Here is a 25,401-nt window from a genome sequence, read left to right on the forward strand (position 1 = left end):
CAGGAACACGACAAGGATGTCCACTCTCTCCATACCTCTTCAATATAGTGCTTGAAGTTCTAGCAATAGCAATAAGACAACATAAGGAGATCAAGGGGATTTATATTGGAAGGAAGAGGTTAAGCTTTCGTTATTTGCAGATGATATGATAGTATACATAAGTGACCCCAAAAATTCTACCAAAGAACTCCTACAGCTGATAAACACCTTTAGTAATGTGGCAGGATACAAGATCAACTCCAAAAAATCAATGGCCTTCCTATACACTAAGGATAAGGAAACAGAGAGGGAAATCAGAGAAGCATCACCTTTCACGATAGCCACAAATAACATAAAATATCTTGGGGTAACTCTGACCAAGGATGTGAAAGATCTATTTGACAAGAACTTTAAGTCTTTGAAGAAAGAAATTGAAGAGGACACCAGAAAATGGAAGGATCTCCCTTGCTCTTGGATTGGGAGGATCAACAGAGTAAAAATGGCAATTTTACCAAAAGCAATCTATAGATTCAATGCAATCCCCATCAAAATCCCTTCAAAATTCTTCACAGATCTGGAGAAGACAATAATCAACTTTATATGGAAAAACAAAAAACCCAGGATAGCCAAAACAATCTTATACAACAAAGGATTGTCTGGATGCATTACCATCCCTGACTTCAAACTCTACTACAGAGCTACTGTATTGAAAACAGCTTGATATTGGCATAAAAACAGAGAAGTTGAACAATAGAATCGAATAGAAAACCCTGACATTAACCCACAAACCTATGAACACCTGATTTTCGATAAAGGAGCTAAAAGTATACAATGGAAAAAAGAGGGCATCTTCAACAAATGTGCTGGCAAAACTGGATGTCAACCTGTAGAAGAATGAAAATAGATCCATATCTATCACCATGCACAAAACTCAAGTCCAAATGGATTAAAGAACTCAATATCAGTCCGAACACACTGAACCTGATAGAAGAGAAAGTGGGAAGTACTCTACAACACATGGGCACAGGAGACCATTTCCTACGTATGACCCCAGCAGCACAGACATTAAGGACCTCATTGAATAAATGGGACCTCCTGAGAATGAGAAGCTTCTGTAAAGCAAAGGACACTGTCACTAAGACACAAAGGCAACCCACTGACTGGGAGAAGATCTTCACCAACCCCGCAACTGACAAAGGTCTGATCTCCAAAATATATAAAGATCTCAAGAAACTAGACCGTAAAAGGCTAATCAACCCAATTATAAAATGGGGCACTGAGCTGAACAGAGATTTCTCAACAGAAGAAGTTCAAATGGCCAAAAGACACTTAAGGTCATGCTCAACTTCCTTAGCGATCAGGGAAATGCAAATCAAGACAACTTTAAGATACCATCTTACACCTGTCAGAATGGCTAAAATAAAAAACACCAATGATAGCCTTTGCTGGAGAGGTTGGGGAGAAAGGGGTACACTCATCCATTGCTGGTGGGAATGCAAACTTGTGCAACTACTTTGGAAAGCAGTGTGGCGGTTTCTCAGGAAATTCGGGATCAACTTACCCCTGGACCCAGCAATACCACACTTGGGAATATACCCAAGAGAGGCCTTATCATACAACAAAAGTATATGCTCAACTATGTTCATAGCAGCATTGTTTGTAATAGCCAGAACCTGGAAACAACCTAGATGCCCTTCAATGGAAGAATGGATGAAGAAAGTATGGAATATATACATATTAGAGTATTACTCAGCAGTAAAAAAGAAGGACTTCTTGAATTTTGCATACAAATGGATGGAAATAGAAAACACTATCCTGAGTGAGGTAAGCCAGACCCAAAATGAGGAACATGGGATGTACTCACTCATATTTGGTTTCTAGCCATAAATAAAGGACATTGAGCTTATAATTTGCTATCCTAGAGAAGCTAAATAAGAAGGTGAATCCAAAGACAAACATATAGGCATCCTCCTAAATATTAACCTTCATCAGGCGATGAAAGGAGACAGAGACAGAGACCCACATTGGAGCACCGGACATAAAACTCAAGGAGCAGAAGGAGATAGAGCATGAACAAGGAACTCAGGACCACAAGTGGTGCACCCACACACTGAGGCAATGGGGATGTTCTATTGGGAACTCACCAAGGCCAGCTGGCCTGGGTCTGAAAAAGCCTGGGATAAAACCGGACTCTCTGAACATAGCGGACAAGGAGGACTACTGAGAACTCAAGAACAATGGCAATGGGTTTCTGATCCTACTGCACGTACTGGGTTTGTGGGAGCCTAGGCAGTTTGGATGCTCAACTTACTAGACCTGGATGGAGGTGGGGGTTCCTTGGACTTCCCACAGGGCAGGGAACCCTGATTGCTCTTCGGGCTGATGGGGGGGGGGACCTAATTGGGGGAGGAGGAGGGAAATGGGAGGCGGTGGGGGGGAAGAGACAGAAATCTTTAATAAATAAATAAATTTAAAAAAATAAAAAATAAATAAAATAAAATTACACAGTAAAATAAATAAATAAAAAGTATATTGGTTGATTTAATTCCATAGTTTTTTCTACTATCAAATGGTTCTACAGAGCTGTTGTTCCTTTCTCTTTTGCATTTAGAAAATTCAAAGTTAATAAAGCATTATACAATATATTTCTTTGGGCCTTTATTATCTCTTTCTATTTATTTAACATATCCTTCAGGGTTCAATTTGATCTTTCTATAACTGCCTTCCATGTAGGATTGTGTGATATAACTGTGATATGCTTTCTATTATAATAAGCAAAAAACCCGTTTCATTTTTTATAGACATATGCTGGAGCTTTGTCTGTCATTATTGTACAGGTATACCCATGAAGCCCATAACTTCTGGTAAATGTGTGTTTACTGAATCAGTCTTTTCCAAACTCAAAGCAGTTTTTGTCCATTGAAAACCTGAATAGGTATCAATGGTGTGTTGTACAGATTTTAGTTTTTCAAATTCTACAAAATGTAACACATCCATTTGTCTGATTTTATTCCTTTGAATACTCTTTGGGTTACTTTCTGCAGTTAGTGGTGTTTGCTTGTGTAAAGAACAAGTAGCATTTTTCCTTATAGTTTCCTTGACTAGGTACCACGTGATAGAAAAGTCTTTATTTTTAAAACCTTTGCTATTGGCATGATGTTTTTATGAAATTCTGAGTCTTTCAGCACATTGTAATCAATAATTGATCGATTTTCCCATTACCTTGTGCTAGAAGATTTGGCAAACCTGTATGAGATTGGATGTGTGTTTTGTATAGGATGATTCCTATTCCTGATTATATTATGTAACTGAATGATTAATAAAGTCAATTCTGTATCATCTGAAATAAATTCAGTGATTTCAATGTGCAAAACAACTCTTTCTGCATACTGTGAACTGGTAACCTTGGTGAGAGGTTCTTTAAAATCCCCTAGTAGCATGAGACTAGCATATAATACTGACTTTTGGACAGAATCATAAAAGCTTTGATCCACTTTATTTAAATTTTATGATTTGCAAGCTGCCTTTACTGATTTATTTCCATAAGTATAGAATGCAGGGGCTCCATTTATTGGTGTTTCCTTCACAACCTTGAGATGAATCCAGCTAGTTCTCTTTATAAGTTGAATTCTCTTGTTTTCAGAATAGTGGTGGAGACACAGAACTGGCTTAGAGTGCAAGCTCCTCCTGGGACAGATGAGATGAAGTTGGGAAATGGTTGCTTGGCAAACCAAGCATAGATGAAAGCAAACTTTCTCTGCCCATTTCTCAAATGTTTTGTCAAAATCTGTACCCTGGATGAGGAAGTGGCCTTTGAGCTCAGTTCTTTATGCTCTACCAGTTACTAAGGAGTGCTTTGCTTCTGTATACTTTTTGCCTTGTTTCTATGTACTTTTTTCATTTTTATTACTGTTATTAATTGAGGTATTTTTTCTTACAAGGTGAGACAAGAGTTTCTCATGATCATGTACATGAGTAAAGGGGGGTTTAAGAGTTGAAGTAATGTTTTTTATTCTGTATAAAAAGCCATACAAAATAAAGCATGTAATGCAGTTGTTCACAATCTGTATCCCCTGTGTCCTGATTTACATGAGACCCTTACTCAGGGACCCAAACGCACTAGACATTGACAGATAACTGCTGTTAATCTCTCTCAAAAAATTACTACAAGTTTTTTGCCAGGCTTCACTTTCTTCCCATAGTTTGTCAATTTCAATATTAGTGATTGGTACTACATTTTCTCTTTGTTCTATTACCATTAATTGGTAAAGCTTCAATTTTCTTTTTAGAATTAACTCAAAAACTTTTCCACACAAGTTTTAATTTTTTACATAATTTATGAAGTGAAAAGGATCCTTTCTATTATAATATCTTCCCTTTGCATTAAAATTCCTGTAGGGAAATGTTAGGAGGGGAATGTGACCAGAAGGCACTTAAGATTTGGATTTACATGATTCACATGTGCATTCTGTAATTTCTCTTCTATTAAAGCCAATTCTCTATCAGGTTTAGCTGAGAGTTTCCTGAGACTATTTAAGTCCCATCTAAGGTTTTGTTTAAATTAATCAATTAATCAGGTTTTATCCCAAAAGTGGGCCATAGGAAATGGCTTTTAACAATAGTTGAAAGTCATTAAGAGTCTGCAATTGATTTCTCATAATTTGCACCTTCTGGGGTCTAATTTCTTTGTACATCTATTTTATAGCCCAAATAATCCATATAATTTCCTCTTTGTATTTTTTAGGAGAAACTATAATCCCCAACAAGGCAAAACTTTCTTTATTTCTTCAAACATTGACATTCTTCAAATATTGACATTTAAATGAGATAATAAAATGTTATTCATATAGCGGTAAACTATAGATTGCCAAAATTGTTTGTGTATCATTTCCAATGGATGATGTACAAAACATAGGCACAGGTTAGGGCTATTTAACATTAACTGTGTGAGAATCTTCCATTGATATCTGTTAACAGGCTGAGAATTATTATAAGCAGACAACATGAAAGCAAATTTTTCTGTCTTTGTCTTATAAAACAATCTTTTAAATCAATAATAAGAGACAATCCTTTAGGCAATAGAGAAGGCAAAGGAATGCCAGACTGTAGAGAGACCATTGACAAATTAGCTTATTAACAGCTCTTAGATCTGCTAACATTCACCATTTTCCAGATTTTTTTAATAACAAACACAGGAGAATTCCAAGGGCTGGTTGATTCTTGAATATGCTGAGCATTTAGCTGCTCTTCTATGAGCTGTTCTAAAGCCTGAAGCATCTCTATTGGTTTTTTTTTGACATTTGTTTTTTTATTATTATTATTGTTGTTTAGACAGGGTTTCTTTGTGTAGCGTTGGCAGTCCTGGAACTCACTCTGTAGACCAGGCTGGCCTCAAACTCACAGAGATCCACCTGCCTCTGCCTCCTGATTACTGGGATTAAGTGTGTGCAACATCTGGCCTCTTAATGAGCAAAAAAATTATTCACTAATTCTTTACATAAAGAAAACTTACATATCACCATAAGTTAATGAAACTGTTACTGCTTTAAATCTAAAAATATAACTAAAATCATGACTAATTTTTCACAGTGTCCACATTTAGTGTTGCCAGTTATCAAACGACTGATTTCCATTAGGACTGTAAAACACATACCTAAGGACAATGACTCCCAGGTATTAGTTCTCTCTTTAGCCTCATTAACTCATTTCATCTTTCAATTGGCAGAGGAAGAGGTAACAACACATGAGCTGTTAGATATCAAGAGTTATGATATCCTGAGTTACAACTATCTGTCTAGCACAATCGGACCATTTCCTTTTCAAACAACAATCACAATTTAAAGAATGACATGGTTGAGAAATAGTTAGAAAGATATTTTCTAGGCAAAGCTGAAATCATTCTCCAGAGATGTTATGTCCACTTTTTACTGGAGTAGGATGTCCTTCTGTCTATGTGTTACTTTTACCATTTTACTGTAATTATGTCCACTGACATTACACAAAAATTAATCAATTGCTTTTACTATGTGACTAGAAAATATGAATTCTACTGCCTCCATAAAGAATCAATAATTATTCTTATAACATTGAAATAATTAAAGTCACTGGTAAAGTCAGTAACAATTGATAATTTTTATATTTATGACTAATCTATCATAAACAAAAGCCAATCTGAAAAACACAATTCTAGAAAAAGTACAGTCATGTTAAGAATAGATATGGAAGTACAAGGGCCTCAGAGGCTATGCTAGACCTAACAGAAGAAACACAAAATTGATTTTAAACTGTGGGTTTATACAAATAAATAAAACTCTTCCCATCTTGTACATGTGCTTAAAATTTCTTACACAAATATAAAAATGCTCATTTCCTTTACAAACTTTCTAGAAAAAAGAATGAAAAGAATTTATTATCAGCTCCCAAGTTTTAGGCTTATCTTTTTCTACCCTTATCAATTTTCTGACATTTTAAACCTAAGGAGGAAAATCTTTTTTGGTAAATGAAGCAGGCCAGTTAGTCTCTCAATGAATGTCCTAAAGAACTCTGCGAGGCTACATATATCCCACGTTGCTTTTAGTTTTCCATCTCTTCTTTGCTTCAAACCCCCACGCCAGTTTCTTCTTCTTTCGAGCAGCCTGTGAGTTTTCAGCCTCCTTTTTGGCTTTAACAAACTTGTGGCAGGCAATTGCTTTGGCAATTTTTACATCAAGCTCTCGAGTAGCTAGCTGGTTGCTGAGCTCTTCAGCCTTCTCAACATCCCATTCCTCCACAGCCTGGTCTATCCTCTTTTCAAGGCCTGATTTCTAGATTTTTTTCTGTTTAACCGGCGGTTCAAATCTATCATTGGCTCCAAAGTACTGAGTAAGCTCCTTCCACTGTGATTCACTCGAGGACTGTTCACTGTGAGATTCTTTTTCATTCTTTGATTTGCCTTTTTTGGAGCGTTTTCTTTTTTTCTGTCTGAAACGCGATGTTGAATTTTTCTGTTCAGAATGTCTTTCGTGAAATCTGTTCCACATGTTCAAGGGAGTTCCAGAAGGACACTTCTCATATGAATTTGCATCAGCCTCTGTTTCCGGTTTTGGCTTGCCTGCTGGGAAATCTGACATCCTTGGCTTGCTACTGCTGTCAGTCTTTCCATCTTCCCGTAAATTAAATTCTCTAAGTTCTGGATTCTCTAGTGTGGCTTCATCTTCAGAATCTGACTCAATATCGCTTTCATTTAGCCCAGGAGGTAACAGCCCACTCCACATCTTTTCTTTGGCCGGGAAGCAGGGGCTCCCCAGCCATCTTAGAACCCCAGCAACATCTTGCCTTATACGCGTCTCTATTGTTAAAGGCCATTGAGCAAATCATGCAGATTTGTTGGTGTCTTTGGAAGATTGGCAGTTTTTGTGCAGTGTTCTTGTACCTGAATGGTCAATGATTGTTCTTTATAAAATCTTCTGATATTTTACTCAGAGATACAGGTTAATAGATAGTCATCTATAATAGTCAAACTTGTTGTCATGTTAGTTAAGATTCCTAGATGTACAGAAATATATTTCAGATAGATACAGATTCTTAAATCTTTCAAAGACTTTCAGTATATGACATTTAAAATGTTTAAGAACTTAGGACTTTTCATGACAATGAGACACATCTGCTCTTGGCAGCACCAATCAATGTCAAGAGGATAATGGGCATCGAAGAGGCTTCTTATGGAGATTGTTAGCCATTTCGGCAATATACTGGTCTTGCCTGAACTGCTTGTTGTTATGCTGTATGAACTGGACTTGCAAGTTGCCTAAAACATAATGAAACAGTTCTTCAGATAAGAGTATACCAGGCATTCTACAAAACAGAGAAGAAAATGACTGACAAACTGCCAATATAGTTGTAACACTCTTTGAAATTTTCTGCTTCATGAAAATGTCTACCAGATACTATGGGCTTGTAGGCTAAAGATGGATGCTTCAATGATACAGAAGAAATTCGGGTGACTGTCTGAGCAGGGAGATGTCTCTGTCAAGTCTAGAGTTTTGGAAGTAGCATACAATGCACTTCCTGTTTACTTAGGTAAGATATTCTTCTGGAGTCTTTGATAAAGTTGAAGAATATATAGTTATAGTTTCCTTAGTTATGATAAAAGATAAAGTAGATATAAATATTGTAACTATAATTCTTGCTTGATAACTGTTTTGTTATATGTAATTTTACTGTGTTAAAGTTAAAACCTTCCTTTTTATTTGCACAGAAAAAGGGAAATGGTGTGGAGGTATTAGTGTATATGTGTTGCTTTTATTGGTTAATGAATAAAGACAGCTTTGACCTGTGATAGGGCAGAGTAGAGCTAGGCAGGAAACCTAAACTGAATTCTGGGAGAAAAAAGGCAGAGTCATTGAGAAGCCATGTAGCTGCCACTGAAGACAGACACACTGTAACCTTGCCAGTAAGCCACAACCACTTGGCAATACACAGATTAATGGAGATGTTTTAGTTTAAGATATAATAGCTAGTTAGAAATATGCTATACTTAATCTATTAGCCAAACAGTATTGCAAATAATATAGTTGCTGTGTGATTTTTTATGGTCTTGGCAGCCAGGAAAAAACAAGCACCCTTCGAATAACAGGGTGATTCATGTATGTGTCTCTTATGGTTATTCTTACCTAGGTTCTATTGAGTCATGGACTATATGCTGGTTATCCTTTGGTTTTTTTGTCTAATATCAACTTATATGTAAGTATATACCACCTTCATGTTTATGGGTCTGGATTAGCTCACTCAGGATTGTTTTTCTACTTCCATTTGTTAGGATGCAAATTTCAAGATGTCATTGTTTTTTACTGCTGAGCAGTAAGTACTTCATTGTCTAAATGTACTACATTTTCTTCATCCATTCTTCTTTGAGGGGCACCTAGGTTGTTTCCATGTTCTGGCTATCACAAATTACACTGTTATGAAAATAGGTGAGAAATGTGCTTGTAGTATGATTGAACATCCTATGGGCATATGCCCTAGGGTGGTATTGCTGGATACTAGGTATGTTGTTTCTCAAATTCCTGAGAAACCACCATACTGATTTCCAAAGTGGTTGTACCAGTTTGCAATCCAAAGAGCAATGGGGGAGCACTTCCTTTACTTCACACTCTCTTCAACAAAAACTTTGTCAGAAATTTCCAAAATTCTAGAATTAACATCTCACTGCCTGGACAGTCACCCAAAGGTCTTCTGTATTGTTGGAGCATCCATCTTCAGCCTACAGGCCCATAGTATCCAGCACATTTTTCCATGAATCAGGAACTTTCAAAGACAGTTCCACTAATATTGGCAGTTTGTCAGTGACATTTTTCTGTGTCCTGTAGAATGTCTAGCAGACTCTTTCATGAAGCAGGAACCACAAAGGATCACCTCACTTTTAGGCAAGTTCAGCAGTCATTTTTCTGTAGGTCCTACATGTCCAGTTCATTAAGCAGTCCAGACAAGATTAGTTTCTTGCCCAAATGGCTAAAAAGCTCCATAAGAAGTCTCTTCAATGCCCATCTTCCTTTTCAAGTAATTTTGTGTTGCCAGGAGCAGATGTGTTTCATTGTCATGAAAACTCCTGTGTTGTTAAAACATTTTAAATGCCGTATTCTGGAGGTTTTTTAAAGACTTGAAGAGTACCTATCAAACTGGAATAGATCTCTATAATGGTGTAGGGGGTCCTTCTGTCTATGTTTTGCTTTCATTAGTTAATAAAGGAACTGCTTTAGGCCTATAGCAGAGGTGTATGGGAACAGAGCTAGGAAGGGAAAACTAAATGGAATGCTGGGAGGAGGAAGGCAGAGAGAGACGCTATGGAGCTACCACCAGAGTCAACCATACCAGAATTTTGCTGGAAGGCCACGACCTCATGATGATCTGTTGGATACTATGCACCTGTAGGCTGAAGATGGATGTCCCAATGGTACAGAAGAACTTTGGGTGACTATTAAAGTAGCAAGATGTCTCTGCAAATTCTAGAGTTTTAGAAGTTGCTTACAATGTACTTCCTGTAACAAAACAGTTATCAAGCAAGAATTACAGTTACAATATTTATATCTACTTAATATTTAATCATAATTAATGAAAACTATAATAATAATTATTCTTGAACTCCAACAAAAACTCCAGAAGGATATAATATTGCCTAAGTAAACAGTAGAATCAAAACCCAGTGCCATTGTCCTTGGCTTCTCATCAGCCCTCATTGTCAGCCACATTCAGAGAGTCCAGTTTGGTCACATGCTCCATCAGTACCAGTCCAGCTGGCCTTGGTGAGCTCCCAATAGATCAGCCCCACTAGCTCAGTGGGTGGGCACACCCTTCACAGTCCTGACTTCCTTGTTCATGTTCTCCCTCCTTCTGCTCCTCATTTGGACCTTGGGAGCTCAGTCCAGTGCTCCAATGTGGGTCTCTGTCTCTATAGCCATCCATCACCAGATGAAGGTTCTATGGTGATATGCAAGATACTCATCAGTGTGGCTATAGGATAGGGCCAGTTCAGGTGTCCTTTCCTCAGCTGCGCAAGGAACAAGCTGGGGACATCTCCTTGGACACTGGGAACCCCTTTAGAGTCAAGTCTCTTGCCAACCCTAAAATGGCTCCCTTAATTAAGATATATACTTCCCTGCTCCCATATCCACCCCTCCTCCATCCCAACCATCTCATTCCCCCAAGCTCTCCCCATCCTCCCCTTCTCACTTCTCTCCCCCCATCTCCCCTTACCCCCATCCCACCCCAAGCTCCCAATTCTTGCCTGGCAATCTTGTCTACTTCCAATATCCAGGAGGATAACTATATGTTTTTCTTTGGGTTTATCTTTTTATTTAGTTTCCAAGAATCATGAATAGTAGGCTCAATGTCCTTTATTTATGGCTAGAATCCACTTATGAGTGAGTATATGCCATATTCATCTTTTTGGGTCTGGGTTACCTCACTCAGGATAGTGTTTTCTATTTCTATCTATTTGCATGCAAAATTCAAGATGTCATTGTTTTTTACCACTGAGTAGTACTCTGATGCATACATATTTCACACTTTTTTATCCATTCTTCCATTGAGGGGCATCTAGGTTGTTTCCAGGTTCTGGGTATTACAAATGCTTCTGCTATGAACATAGTTGAACAAATGCTTTTGTAGTATGATAGAGCATCTCTTGAGTATATTCCCAAGAGTGGTATTGCTGGATCCTGGGGTAGGTTGATCCCAAATTTCCTGAGAAACTGCCACACTGATTTCCAACGTGGTTGCACAAGTTGCATTCCCACCAACAATGGATGAGTGTTCCTCTTACTCCACATCCTCTCCAGCAATGGCTATCATTGATGTTTTTGATTCTAGCCATTCAGACAGGTGTAAGATGATATCTCAAAGTTGTTTTGATTTGCATTTCCCTGATTGCTAAGGAGGTTGAGCATGACCTTAGTGTCTTTTGGCCATTTGAACTTATTCTGTTGAGAATTTTCTGTTCAGATCAGTGCCCCATTTTTAATTGGGTTATAATTAGCATTTTAAAGTGTAGTTTCTTGAGTTCTTTATACATTTTGGAAATCAGACCTTTGTCTGTTGCAGGGTTAGTGAAGATCTTTTCCCAGTCAGTAGGTTGTCTTTTTGTCTTAGTGACAGTATCCTTTGCTTTACAGAAGCTTCTCATTCTCAGGAGGTCCCATTTATTCAACGTTGCCCTTAATGTCTGTGCTACTGGGGTTATACGTAGGAAGTGATCTCCTCTGCCCATGTGTTGTAGACTACTTCCCGCTTCTCCTCTATCAGATTCAGTGTGTTTAGATTGATATTGAGGTCTTTAATCCATTTGGACTTGAGTTTTGTGCATGGTGATAGATATGGATCTATTTTCATTCTTCTACAAGTTGACATCCAGATATGTCAGCACCATTTGTTGAAGATGCTTTCTTTCTTTCACTGTATACTTTTAGCTCCTTTGTCGAAAATCAGGTATTCATAGGTTTGTGGGCTAAAATCTGGGTCTTCTACTCTATTCCATTGGTCAACATCTCTCTTTTGTGCCAATACCAAGCTGTTTTCATTACTGTAGCTCTGTAATAGAGTCTGAAGTCAGGGATGGTAATGCCACCGGAAGTACCTTTATTGTACAGATTTGTTTTGGCTATCCTGGGTCTTTCTTTTTTTCATATAAAGTTGATTATTGTTTTCTCAAGGTCTGTGAAGAATTTTTTTGGGATTTTGATGGGGATTGCATTGAATCTATAGATTGCCTTAGGTAGAATTGCCATTTTTACTATGTTGATCCTCCCAATCCAAGAGCAAGGGAGATCCTTCCATTTTTGGTATCCTCTTCAATTTCTTTCTTCAAAGACTTGAAGTTCTTCTCAAATAGATCTTTCACTTCCTTGGTTAGAGTTACACCAAGATACTTAATGCTATTTGTGGCTATTGTGAAAGGTGATGCTTCTCTGATTTCCCTCTCTGCTTCTTTATCCTTTGTGTATAGGAGGGCAACTGATCTTTTGAAGTTGATCTTGTATCCTGCCTCGTTACTAAAGGTGTTTATTAGCTGTAGGAGGTCTTTGGTAGAGTTTTTTGGGTCGCTTATGTACACTATCATATCATCTGCAAATAACGAAAGTTTGACTTCTTCCTTTCCAATTCAAATCCCATTGATCTCCTTATGCTGTCTTATCGCTATTGCTAGAACTTCAAGACTATATTGAAGAGGTGTGGAGAGAGTGAACAACCTCATCTTGTTTTTTATTTTAGTGGATGGCTTTGAGTTTCTCTCCATTTAATTTAACGTTAGCTGTCAGCTTGCTGTAGATAGCTTTTTATTATATTTAGGAATGAACCTTGTATCCCTAATCTCTCCAAGACCTTTATCATAAAGCTGGGTTGAATTTTGTCAAATGCTTTTTCTGCATCTAATGAAATGATCATATGGTTTTTTTCCTTCAGTTTATTTATATGATAGATTACATTGATAGACTTTCATATGTTGAGCCAGCCCTGCCTCTCTGGTATGAAGCCTACTTGATTGTAATGAATAATTTTTCTTATGTGTTCTTGGATTCGGTTTGCCAGTATTTTATTGAGAATTTTTGCATCAGTGTTCATTAGTGAGATTGGTATGTAATTCTCTTTCTTGGTTAAGTCTTTGTGTGGTTTTGGTATCAGGGTGACTGTAGCTTCATAAAAGGAGTTTTGCAATGACTCTTCTCTTTCTATTTTGTGAAACACCTTAAGGAGTATAGGTATTAGGTCTTCTTGGAAGTTCTACATTGAAACCATCTGGTCCAGGGCTTTTTTTGGTAGGAAGGTTTCTGATGACAGCTTCTAATTCCTCATGACTCACACGTCTATTTAAACTGTTCACCTGGTCTTGATTTAATTTTGGTATATGGTACTTATCTAAAAAAGTGTTCATTTCTTTCACATTTTCCAATTTTGTGGCATACAGGCTTTTGTAGTAAGATCTAATGATTCTCTGAATTTCTTCTGTGTTTGTGGTTATGTCCCCCTTTTCATTTCTGATCTTATTTATTTGCATGTTCTCTCTCTGCCATTTGATTAGTTTGGATAGGGGTTTGTCAATCTTGTTGATTTTCTCCAGGAACCAGCTTTTTGTTTCATTGATTCTTTGGATTGTTTTCTGTGTTTCTATTTTGTTGATTTCAGCCCTCAGTTTAATTATTTCCAGTCTTCTACTCCTCCTGGGTAAATCTGTTTCTTTTTTCTAGAGCTTTCAGCTGTGCTGTTAAATCTCTAATGTGTGCTTTCTCCATTTTCTTTTTTTTTTTGGGCGGGGATATAATTTAAATGTTTCTCTTCTTTTTTATTTTTATTTTTTATTTCTTTATTCTTTTCTTTATTTTTTTTAGTTGTTGAAAAAAATTCTGCCTCCTCCCCATTTCCCATTTTCCTCCCCCTCCTCCCACACATTGTCCCCTCTCCCCACTCCCATTTCCTTCTCCCACTTCCCCCCCATTCCATTCCCCCTCCCTCTCAAGAATGAAGAGCAGTCCAGATTCCCTGCCCTGCGGGAAGTCTAAGGTCAACCCACTTCTATCCAGGCCCAGGAGGGTAAGCATCCAAACAGGCTAGGCTCCCACAAAGCCAGTTCATGTATTAGGATCGAAACCTAGTGCCATTATCCTTGGCTTCTCATCAGCCTTCATTGTCAGCCATGTTTAGAAAGTTCGGTTTCATCCCATGCTTATTCAGTCCCAGTCCTGCTGGCCTTGGTGAGCTCCCAATAGATCAGTTCCACTGTCACAGTGGGTAGGTGCACCCCTCGTGGTCCTGACTTCCTTGCTCATGTTCTCCCTCCTTCTGCTCCTCATTTGGATCTTAAGAGCTCAGTCCGGTGCCCCTATTTGGGTCTCTGTCTCTATCTCAATCCATCGCCAGATGAAGGTTCTAAGGTGATATGCAAGATATTCTATTTTTGTTAATTTCTGCCCTCAGTTTGATTATTTCTAGTCTTCTAATCCTTCTGGGTGATCTGCTTCTTTTTTTCCTAGAGATTTCAGGTGGTCTGTTAAGTCTCTAATGTGTGATTTCTCTGTTTTCTTTATGTGGGCACTTAGTGCTATAAACTTTCCTCTTAGCACTGCTTTCATAGTGTCCCATAGGTTTGGTATGATGTGTCTTTATTTTCATTGAATTCAAGGAAGACTTTAATTTCCTTATTTCTTCCTTGACCCAGGGGTGGTTCAGTAGTTGACTGTTCAATTTCCATGATTTTGTAGGCTTTCTGGGATTAGACTTGTTGTTGAATTCTAACTTTATTACATGGTGATCCGATAGAACACAGGTGGTTACTACAATTTCTTTGTATCTATGGATGTATGCTTTGTTACTAATTATGTGATCAATATTTGAGAAGGTTCCATGCGATGCTGAGAAGAAGGTATATTCTTTTCTGTTTGGGTGGAATGTTCTATAAATGTCTGTTAAGTCCATTTGGTTCATTACATCCAATAGTTCTCTTATTTTTCTGTTAATTTTCTGTCTGGTTGATCTGTCCATTGGTGAGAGAGGAGTGTTGAAATCTCCTACTATTAGAGTGTGGGGTTTGCTGTGTGCTTTGAGTTCTAGTAATGTTTCTTTTACGTATGTGGGTGCTTTTATATTAGGGGCATAGATATTCAGGATAGAGACTTTCTCCTGATGAATTGTTCCTGTTATGAGTATCATGTGTCCATCTCCATCTCTTCTGATTGATTTTAGTTTGAAATCAATCTTGTTAGATATTAGTATAGCCACACCTGCTTGTTTCTTTGGTCCATTTGATTGGAAAATCTTTTCCCAACCCTTTACTCTGAGGTAGTGTCTGTCTTTGAGTTTGAGGTGTGTTTCTTATAAACAGCAGAATGTCGGATCCTAATTTCGTATCCATTCTCTTAACCTGTGCCTTTTTATAGGTGAATTGAGTCCATTTATATTAAGTGATATTAATGACCAGTGGTTGTTAACTCCAATTATTGTTTTTGGTGGTAGAGTTTGTGTCTTTCCTTTCTTTGAGTTGTTCTGGTAGAGGGTTGTCAGATGCTTGTGTTATTATGGGTATTATTGGCTTCCTTGGTTTGTGATTTTCCTCCTAGTATTTTCTGTAATGCTGGGTTCGTGGCAACATATTGTTTAAATCTGTTTTTATCCTGGAATATCTTGTTTTCTCCATTGATGGTGAATGCCAGCTTTGCTGAGTATAGTAGTCTGGGCTTGCATCCATGTTCTCTTAGTGTCTGTAGCATATCGATCCAAGATTTTCTGGCTTTCATGGTTTCCATGGAGAAGTCAGGTGTAATTCTGATAGGTTTCCCTTTATATGTTATTTGACCTTTTTTCCTTTACAGCTCTAAATATCTGTTCTTTATTCTGTATGTTTTGTGTTTTGATTATTATATGGCATGGGGATGCTTTCTTTTGATCCAGTCTATTTGGTGTTCTGTATGTTTCTTGTACCTTCATAGGAATATCCTTCTTTAGGTTGTGAAAGTTTTCTTCTATAATTTTGTTGAATATATTTTCTGGGCCTTTGAGCTGTAATTCTTCTCCTTCTGCTACCCCTTTTATTCTTAGGTTTGGTCTTTTCACGGTGTCCCAGATTTCCTGGATGTTTTGTGTTAAGAATTTGTTGGATTTGTTTTGCTCTTTAATCAGTGAGTTTATTTCCTCTATAGTATCTTCTGTGTCTGAGATTCTTTCTTCTATCTCTTGTATTCTGTTGGTAATACTTGTCTCTATAGTTCCTGTTCATTTACCCAGATTTTCCATATCCAGCCTTCCCTCGGTTTGTGTTTTCTTCATTACCTCCATATCACTTTTCAAGTCTTGAACCGTTTCCCTTACCTGTTTGATTGCTTTTTCTTGTTTTTCTTGGGTATCTTTGAGAGATTTATTCATTTTCTCTACCTTTTTGTTTGTCATCTCTATTTCTTTATGGCAGTTTTTCACCTCCTTTTTTTTTTTTTTTTTTTTTTTTTTTTTTTTTTTTTTTTTAAACATTTTTTATTGATAAAAGAAGAATAAAGAAAAAAAAAAACAAATTTCCACCTCCTCCCAGCCTCCCCTTTCCCTCCCCCTCCTCCCACTCTTCTCCCTCTCCTCCCACTCTTCTCCCCCTCCTCCCACCCCTCTCCCCTTCCCCCCACTCCTCTCCCCCTCTCTCTCCAGTCCAAAGAGCAGTCAGGGTTCCCTGCCCTGTGGTAAGTCCTAGGTCCTCCCCCCTCCGTCCATATCTAGGAAGGTGAACATCCAAACTGGCTAGGCTCCCACCAAGCCAGCAGATTGCGTCGGATCAAAACTGCGTGCCATTGTCCTTGGCGTCTCATCAGCCCTCATTGTTCGACATGATCAGAGAGTTCAGTTTTATCCCATGCTTTTTTTGGTAATAGTCCAGCTGGCCTTGGTGAGCTCCCAGTAGATCAGCTCCACTGTCTCAGTGGGTGGGTGCACCCCTCGTGGTCCCGACTTCTTTGCTGATGTTCTCCCTCCTTCTGCTCCTCATTGGGACCTTGGGAGCTCAGTCCAGTGCTCCAGTGTGGGTCTCTGTCTCTATCTCCATCCCTCGCCAGATGAAAGTTCTAAGATGATATGCAAGATATTCGTCAGTATTGCGCTAGGATGGGGTCATTTCAGGTTCCCTATCCTCAGCTGCCCAAGGAACTAACTGGGGACCTCAGCTTGGGCACCTGGGAGCCCCTCTAGGGTCAATTCTCCTGCCCACCCTAAAGTGGGTCCCTTAACTAAGGATTGTGGTTCCGTGCTCCCCTATCCAACCTTCCTTTATCCCGATCCTCCTATTTCCCCAAGTCCCCCCTCCTTCCCTTCTACCTTTTCTCACCCCATCTCCCCTTACCCCCTTCCCACCCCACCCCCAAGATCCCACTTTTCTCCCCGGCAATTTTGTCTACTTCCCTTATCCAAGAGGATAACGATATGTTTTTCCTTGTGTTCACCTTCTTACTTAGCTTCTTTAGGTTCGTCAATTGTAGATTCTGTGACCCCTATTTATGGCTAGAAACCAATTATGAGTGAGTACATCCCATGTTCTTCTTTTTGGGTCTGGGATACCTCACTCAGGATAGTGTTTTCTATTTCCATCCATTTGCATGCAAAATTCGAGAAGTCATTGTTTTTTACCGCAGCGTAGTACTCTAGTGTGTATATATTCCATACTTTCTTCATCCATTCTTCCATTGAAGGGCATCTAGGTTGTTTCCAGGTTCTGGCTATTACAAACAATGCTGCTATGAACATAGTTGAACAAATGCTTTTGACATGTGATAGAGCATCTCTTGGGTAAATTCCCAAGAGTGGTATTGCTGGGTCCAGGGGTAGGTTGATCCCAAATTTCCTGAGAAACCGAAACACTGACTTCCACAGTGGTTGCACAAGATTGCATTCCCACCAGCAATGGATGAGGGTACCCCTTCCTCCACAGCCTCTCCAGCAAAGGCTATCCTTGTTGTTGTTGACTTTAGCCATTCTGACAGGTGTAAGATGGTATCTCAAAGTTGTTTTGATTTGCATTTCCCTGATTGCTAAGGAAATTGAGCACGACCTTAAATATCTTTTGGCCATTTGAAGTTCTTCTGTTGAGAATTCTCTGTTCAGTTCAGTGCCCCATTTTTTAATTGGGTTAATTAGCATTTTAAAGTCTAGTTTCTTGAGTTCTCTATATATTTTGGAGATCAGACCTTTGTCTGTTGCGGGGTTGGTGAAGATCTTCTCCCAGTCAGTAGGTTCCCTTTGTGTCTTAGTGACAGTGTCCTTTGCTTTACAGAAGCTTCTCAGTTTTAGTAGGTCCCATTTATTCAATGTTGCCCTTAATGCCTGTGCTTCTGGGGTTATACCTAAGAAGCGATCACCTGTGCCCATCTGTTGTAGGGTATTTCCCACTTTCTCTTCTATCAGGTTCAGTGTTTTCGTGCTGATAATGAGGTCTTTAATCCATTTGGACTTGAGTTTTGTGCACGGTGATAGATATGGGTCTATTTTCATTCTTCTACAGGTTGACATCCAGTTGTGCCAGCACCATTTGTTGAAGATGCTTTCTTTCTTCCATTGTATACTTTTAGCTCCTTTATCGAAAATGAGGTGTTCATAGGTTTGTGGGGTAAAATCCGGGTCTTCTATACGATTCCATTGGTCGACTTCTCTGTTTTTATGCCAGTACCACCCTGTTTTCATTACTGTAGCTCTGTAATAGAGTTTGAAGTCAGGGATGGTAATGCCTCCAGAAGATCCTTTATTGTATAGGATTGTTTTGGCTATCCTGGGTTTTTTGTTTTTCCATATAAAGTTGATTATTGTCCTCTCCAGATCTGTAAAGAATTTTGATGGGATCTTGATGGGGATTGCATTGAATCTATAAATTGCCTTAGGTAGAATTGCCATTTTTACTATGTTGATCCTCCCAATCCAAGAGCAAGGGATGTCCATCCATTTTTTGGTATCCTCATCAATTTCTTTCTTCAATGCCTTAAAGTTCTTGTCAAATAGATCTTTCACTTCCTTGGTTAGGTTTACCCCAAGATATTTTATGCTGTTTGTGGCTATCGTGAATGGAGAAGCTTCTCTGATTTCCCTCTCTGCTTCCATATCCTTTGTGTATAAGAGGGCGACTGATTTTTTGGAGTTGATCTTGTATCCTGCCACATTACTAAAGCTGTTTATCAGCTGTAAAAGTTCTTTGGTGGAGTTTTGGGGGTCGCTTATGTACACTATCATATCATCTGCGAATAACGAAAGTTTAACTTCTTCCTTTCCAATTCGAATCCCCTTGATCCCATTATGTTGTCTTATTGCTATTGCTAGAACTTCCAGCACTATATTGAAGAGGTATGGTGAAAGTGGACAGCCTTGTCGTGTTCCTGAGTTAAGCGGGATGGCTTTGAGTTTCTCTCCGTTTAATTTGATGTTAGCTGTCGGCTTGCTGTATATAGCTTTTATTATATTTAGGTATGACCCTTGTATCCCTAATCTCTCCAAGACTTTTAACATAAATGGATGTTGAATTTTGTCGAATGCTTTTTCAGCATCTAATGAAATGATCATATGGTTTTTTTCTTTCAGTTTATTTATATGCTGTATTACATTGATAGATTTTCGTATGTTGAACCAGCCCTGCATCTCAGGAATGAAGCCTACTTGATCATAGTGGATAATTTTTCGGATGTGTTCTTGGATTCGGTTTGCCAGTATTTTGTTGAGGATTTTTGCATCGATATTCATGAGTGAGATCGGCCTGTAATTCTCTTTCCTGGTTGAGTCTTTGTGTGGTTTTGGTATCAGAGTAACTGTAGCTTCATAAAAGGAATTTGGTAATGACCCTTCTGTTTCTATATTGTGAAATACATTAAGGAGTATAGGTATTAGGTCTTCTTGGAAGTTCTGGTAGAATTCCGCGTTGAAACCATCTGGTCCTGGGCTTTTTTTGGTAGGGAGGTTTTTGATAACCTCTTCTAATTCTTCGCGACTAACAGGTCTATTTAGATTGTTCACCTGGTCCTGATTTAACTTTGGTAAATGATATTTATCTAAGAAAGTATCCATTTCCTTTACATTTTCCAGTTTTGTGGCATATAGGCTTTTGTAGTAAGATCTAATGATTCTCTGAATTTCCTCTGTGTCTGTGGTTATGTCCCCCTTTTCATTTCTGATCTTATTAATTTGCAAATTCTCTCTCTGACGTTTGATTAGTTTGGATAGGGGTTTGTCAATCTTATTGATTTTCTCCAGGAACCAGCTTTTTGTTTCATTGACTCTTTGGATTGTTCTCTGTGTTTCTATTTTATTGATTTCAGCCCTCAGTTTGATTATTTCCAGTCTCCTACTCCTCCTAGGTGAGTCTGCTTCTTTTTTTTCTAGAGCTTTCAGGTGGGCTGTTAAGTCTCCAATGTGAGCTTTCTCTGTTTTCTTTAAGTGGGCACTAAGTGCTATGAACTTTCCTCTTAGGACTGCCTTCATAGTGTCCCATAAATTTGAGTATGTTGTTTCTTTATTTTCATTGAATTCCAGGAAGACTTTAATTTCTTTCTTTATTTCTTCCTTAATCCAGGTATGGTTCAGTAGTTGGCTGTTCAGTTTCCATGACTTTGTGGGCTTTCCGGGGGTAGCCTTGTTGTTGAATTCTAACTTTAATCCATGGTGATCTGATAAGACACAGGTGGTTAGTAATACTTTTTTGTAACTGTGGATGTTTGCTTTGTTACCGACTATGTGGTCGATTTTCGAGAAGGTTCCATGAGCTGCAGAGAAGAAGGTGTATTCTTTCCTATTTGGGTGGAATGTTCTATAGATGTCTGTTAAGTCCATTTGTTTCATTACCTCCATTAATTGTCTTATTTCTCTGCTAGGTTTCTGTCTGATTGACCTGTCCATTGGTGAGAGAGGAGTGTTGAAGTCTCCTACTATTAGTGTGTGCGGTTTGATGGCTGCCTTGAATTTTAGCAATGTTTCTTTTATGTACGTGGGTGCTTTTATATTAGGGGCATAGATGTTCAGGATTGAGACTTCATCCTGATGAACTGTTCCTGTTATGAATATAAAATGCCCCTCTCCATCTCTTCTGATTGATTTAAGTTTGAAGTCAACTTTGTTAGAGATTAGTATGGCCACACCTGCTTGTTTCTTAGGTCCATTTGCTTGATAGGCCTTTTCCCAACCCTTTACTCTGAGTAGGTGCCTGTCTTTGTGGTTGAGGTGTGTTTCTTGTAAACAGCAGAATGTTGGATCCTGTTTTCTTATCCAATCTCTTAGCCTGTGCCTTTTTATAGGTGAGTTGAGACCATTGACATTAAGTGATATTAATGACCAGTGGTTGTTAACTCCGGTCATTTTTTTTAGTCGTAGAGTTTGTGTGTATCCCTTCTTTGGTTTGTGTTGATGAAGGGTCTCTAGATGCTTGAGTTATTGTGGTCATTATTGGACTCCTTGGTTAGTGATTTTCCTTCTATTACTTTCTGTAAGGCTGGATTTGTGGCTGCATATTGTTTGAATTTGTTTTTATCCTGGAAAATTTTATTTTCTCCATTTATAGTGAACGAAAGCTTGGCTGGGTATAGTAATCTGGGCTTGCATCCATGGTCTCTCAGTTTCTGCAGTACATCTATCCAGGACCTTCTGGCTTTCATGGTTTCCATGGAAAAGTCAGGTGTAAGTCTGATAGGTTTACCTTTGTAAGTAATTTGGCCTTTTTCCTTTGCCGCTCTTAATATTTTTTCCTTATTCTGAATGCTTTGTGTTTTGATAATTATATGTCGAGGGGATGTTTTTTTTTGATCCAGCCTATTTGGTGTTCTGTATGCTTCTTGCACCTTCATAGGTATATCTTTCTTTAGGTTGGGAAAGTTTTCTTCTATAATTTTATTAAATATATTTTCTGGACCATTGAGCTGCACTTCTTCTCCTTCTTCTACTCCTATTATTCTTAGGTTTGGTCTTTTTATTGTGTCCCATATTTCCTGAATGTTTTGTGATGAGAGTTTGTTGGACTTGCTGTTTTCTTTGATCAGTGTGTTTATTTTCTCTATGGTATCTTCAGAATCTGAGAGTCTTTCTTCTATCTCTTGTATTCTGCTGGTTATGCTTGTTTCTGTAGTCTCTATTCGTTTACCTAGATTTTCCATGTCCGGCCGGCCCTCTGTTTGTGTTTTCTTCTTTGCCTCTATTTCAGTTTTCAAGTCTTGAACTGTTTCCATTATCTGTTTGATTGTTTTTCCTTGGTTTTCTAGGGTATCATTCACTGATTTATTCAATTCTTCAAACTTTCTGTCATATTTCTCATCCATTTCTATAAGGGCGTTTTTTACATGCTGTTTAAAGGCGTCAATAACTTTCATGAAGTCGATCTTTTCTCCTTCTTGATTAAGGTGTTCATGTCCTTCCGTTGTGAGGTCGCTGGTTTCTGGTGGCTTCATGTTGCTTTTCAGTTTGTTGGGCGAATTCTTGCCTTGTCGTCTGCCCATCTCTTCTTCCAAATACTCCCTTATGGATCTTCTTTTACCAGGTCAGGTCTCCTTGCCTACCCAACGCGGCCTCCCCAATGTTGGCTCTCCTGGCACCAAGGGATCAGGTCTCCGTGCCCAACCCTGGCTCGTCCCAATGCTGATTCTCCCCAATGCTGGTTCTCCTGGGGCCGAGAGATCAGGCCTCCGTGCTGGTTGGGCAGCTCGCAAACAAAGCGCCTACCCTCCTTGGTGCAGTCAGGCCGCAGAAACAAAGGAAGTGCGGCCCGCCCGGGCGCCCGGAGGACTGGGATCCAGCTCCCAATGCCACGCGCCAAAAGAGGGGGGGGGGCAAGTGGGGAGGGCTCTGGACGGAAGCTGGGTGGGCCAGGAAGAAAGAGGCAGTACCCAGGGAATAGAGGTCCTGCAGAGAGCCCAAGAAAGACAGGAGGCCAAGGGACCCCCGAGATCCCTGTCCCTGGCTGGCGCCGCGGCCAGAAACTCACCCCAACGCTGGTTCTCCTGGGGCCGAGAGATCAGGCCTCCGTGCTGGTTGGGCAGCTAGCAAACAAAGCGCCTACCCTCCTTGGTGCAGGCAGGCCGCAGAAACAAAGGAAGTGCGGCCCGCCCGGGCGCCCGGAGGACTGGGATCCAGCTCCCAATGCCACGCGCCAAAAGAGGGCGGGGGGGGGGGGGGGGGGCAAGTGGGGAGGGCTCTGGACGGAAGCTGGGTGGGCCAAAAAGAAAGAGGCAGTACCCAGGGAATAGAGGTCCTGCAGAGAGCCCAAGAAAGACAGGAGGCCAAGGGACCCCCGAGATCCCTGTCCCTGGCTGGCGCCGCGGCCAGAAACTCACCCCAACGCTGGTTCTCCTGGGGCCGAGAGATCAGACCTCCGTGCTGGTTGGGCAGCTCGCAAACAAAGCGCCTACCCTCCTTGGTGCAGGCAGGCCACAGAAACAAAGGAAGTGCGGCCCGCCCGGGCGCCCGGAGGACTGGGATCCAGCTCCCAATGCCACGCGCCAAAAGAGGGTGGGGGGGGGCAAGTGGGGAGGGCTCTGGACGGAAGCTGGGTGGGCCAGGAAGAAAGAGGCAGTACCCAGGGAATAGAGGTCCTGCAGAGAGCCCAAGAAAGACAGGAGGCCAAGGGACCCCCGAGATCCCTGTCCCTGGCTGGCGCCGCGGCCAGAAACTCCTCCTTTTTAAGGTCCTTTATTATTTTCATATAGTTCCGTTAAAAGTCGATTTCTTCTATTTCTTCTGGAGTAGGGTGTTCAATTCTTCTTGTTTTGGGATCCCTGGATTCTGGTGATGTCATGTTGCCTTTCAGGTTGTTGGAGGAATTCTTGCATTGGCGCCTGCCCATCTTTTCCTTCAAATGGAGCCAGGAGAGGCCCGGTGTCTTGGTCCAGTCTTTGCTGTGACTGACTCTCTGGGTGAATCTCCTCAGTGCAGGAGCAGGAACTGTTCCTGTCTGGATGGATCTCCTCAGCACTGAAACAGGGATGCCTGGTAGCCCAAGGACACGGAGGACAAAGGGGCTAATGTGGAGAGCAGGGCGGGGTTGAGTAGGACACAGGAGACCCTGCAGTACAAGCTGAAGGTGCCTGCACTCCCTTGCTGGGACCTTCAGGCCTGCCCACCAGGCAGACCCTTACCCCTCTGGGTGGGTAGCCTTAGTGTAGGAACAGGAAACTGTTCCTGAGCCAAGGACCATGCAGACTACAGGGCAGGCTTGGAGGAGGCTGGGTCGTGTGTAACAAAGACATCCCGGCAGCAGGAACTGAGGAAGACAGGGTTGTGCTCTCTTCTGGGACAGGCCACCCCGGGATAGCACACACTCACCCGTCCAGATGGAACTCCTCAGGACTGAAACAGGGACGCCTGATAGCCCAAGAACACCGTGGACAAAAGGGTGAATGTGGCGAGCAGGGCAGGGTCGAGTAGGACACGAGAGACCCTGCAGCACAAGCTGAAGGTGCCTGCACTCCCTTGCGGAGACCTTCAGGCCTGCCCGGCAGGCAGACACTCACCCCTCTCTGTATTTTCCATCTTTGCATGGCTTTGTTTTTCTAAATTTTTATAATTTTTTCTTCAATTTTGGGGTTTTTTTTTTTGACAGGGCTTCTCTGTGTATGCTTGGCTGTCCTAGAACTCACTCTGTAGAATAAGCTGACCATAAAATAATTAGATCGTGAGTTTAGTTCATTAAAAAAAAAACACTTGTAATCCCAGCACTTCCTTGTGAAGTCATTTGCCTATTTGGTCTACCTAAATTAGGCAGGTCTGGTTTCAATAAGAAACACTATCAAAAAATTAAGGTGTAGAGGTGGTAAGAAAAATATCTAATTCTACATAATGTCCACACACAAACACACACACACAAACACACACACACACACATACACACACACAAAACTCTAGTAGTTTTAGTTTTCAAAGCATTATAGGTTGGGAGAAATTGAAAGCAAAGAACAAATAAGTTCCGTACACTTCATGCTTTATTAGCCATGTGGTTTCTCATATTATTAATAATTTATGTGGATTAGAACATGGCACAATTTATAAGCCAAACAAAATACATCATCATTTAGTAAAGATGTGATAACATAATATGCCACTATAATATGATGCTGAATTAATTCATTTCCCTGATATTTTCCTTTGCTCCAGGACAAATGATATATGTTTATATATTTTGTTTTCAATGTTCTTAGTGGTAGAAGACTTTACTAATATTTTCTGTTGATTTTCTTCTATTTCAGAGGGGATGAGGGCCAGATATACCACATCTTATAAGAAAACCACAAAAAATGGGCAAAATAAATGCTACGGACATATCGCAAAAAAATACTTTTTGAATCATAATCTCTAGTACAGGTAGACCTTAACCATCCTAAGTATATAAAGATGACCTTGACTCTCTGATTCTCCTGTCTCTTGATCTTCAGTGCTGAGATTCCATATGCTAATAATAATGCTCAGTTTATG

At 39.9% G+C, this 25,401-nt stretch overlaps 1 long non-coding RNA gene and 1 pseudogene across 1 annotated transcript in view; one reads left to right on the forward strand and one right to left on the reverse strand.

Moving 5' to 3' along the window:
* LOC142848514 (uncharacterized) overlaps positions 1 to 25,401 on the forward strand; it is a 184,934-nt gene that overhangs the window by 107,058 nt on the left and 52,475 nt on the right. The window lies entirely within an intron of this gene.
* On the reverse strand, positions 6,402 to 7,264 carry LOC142839874 (protein FAM204A pseudogene; annotated as a pseudogene).

Source organism: Microtus pennsylvanicus, chromosome 1 (genome assembly GCF_037038515.1).
Source record: "Microtus pennsylvanicus isolate mMicPen1 chromosome 1, mMicPen1.hap1, whole genome shotgun sequence".
NCBI classification, from domain to species: Eukaryota; Metazoa; Chordata; class Mammalia; order Rodentia; family Cricetidae; genus Microtus; species Microtus pennsylvanicus.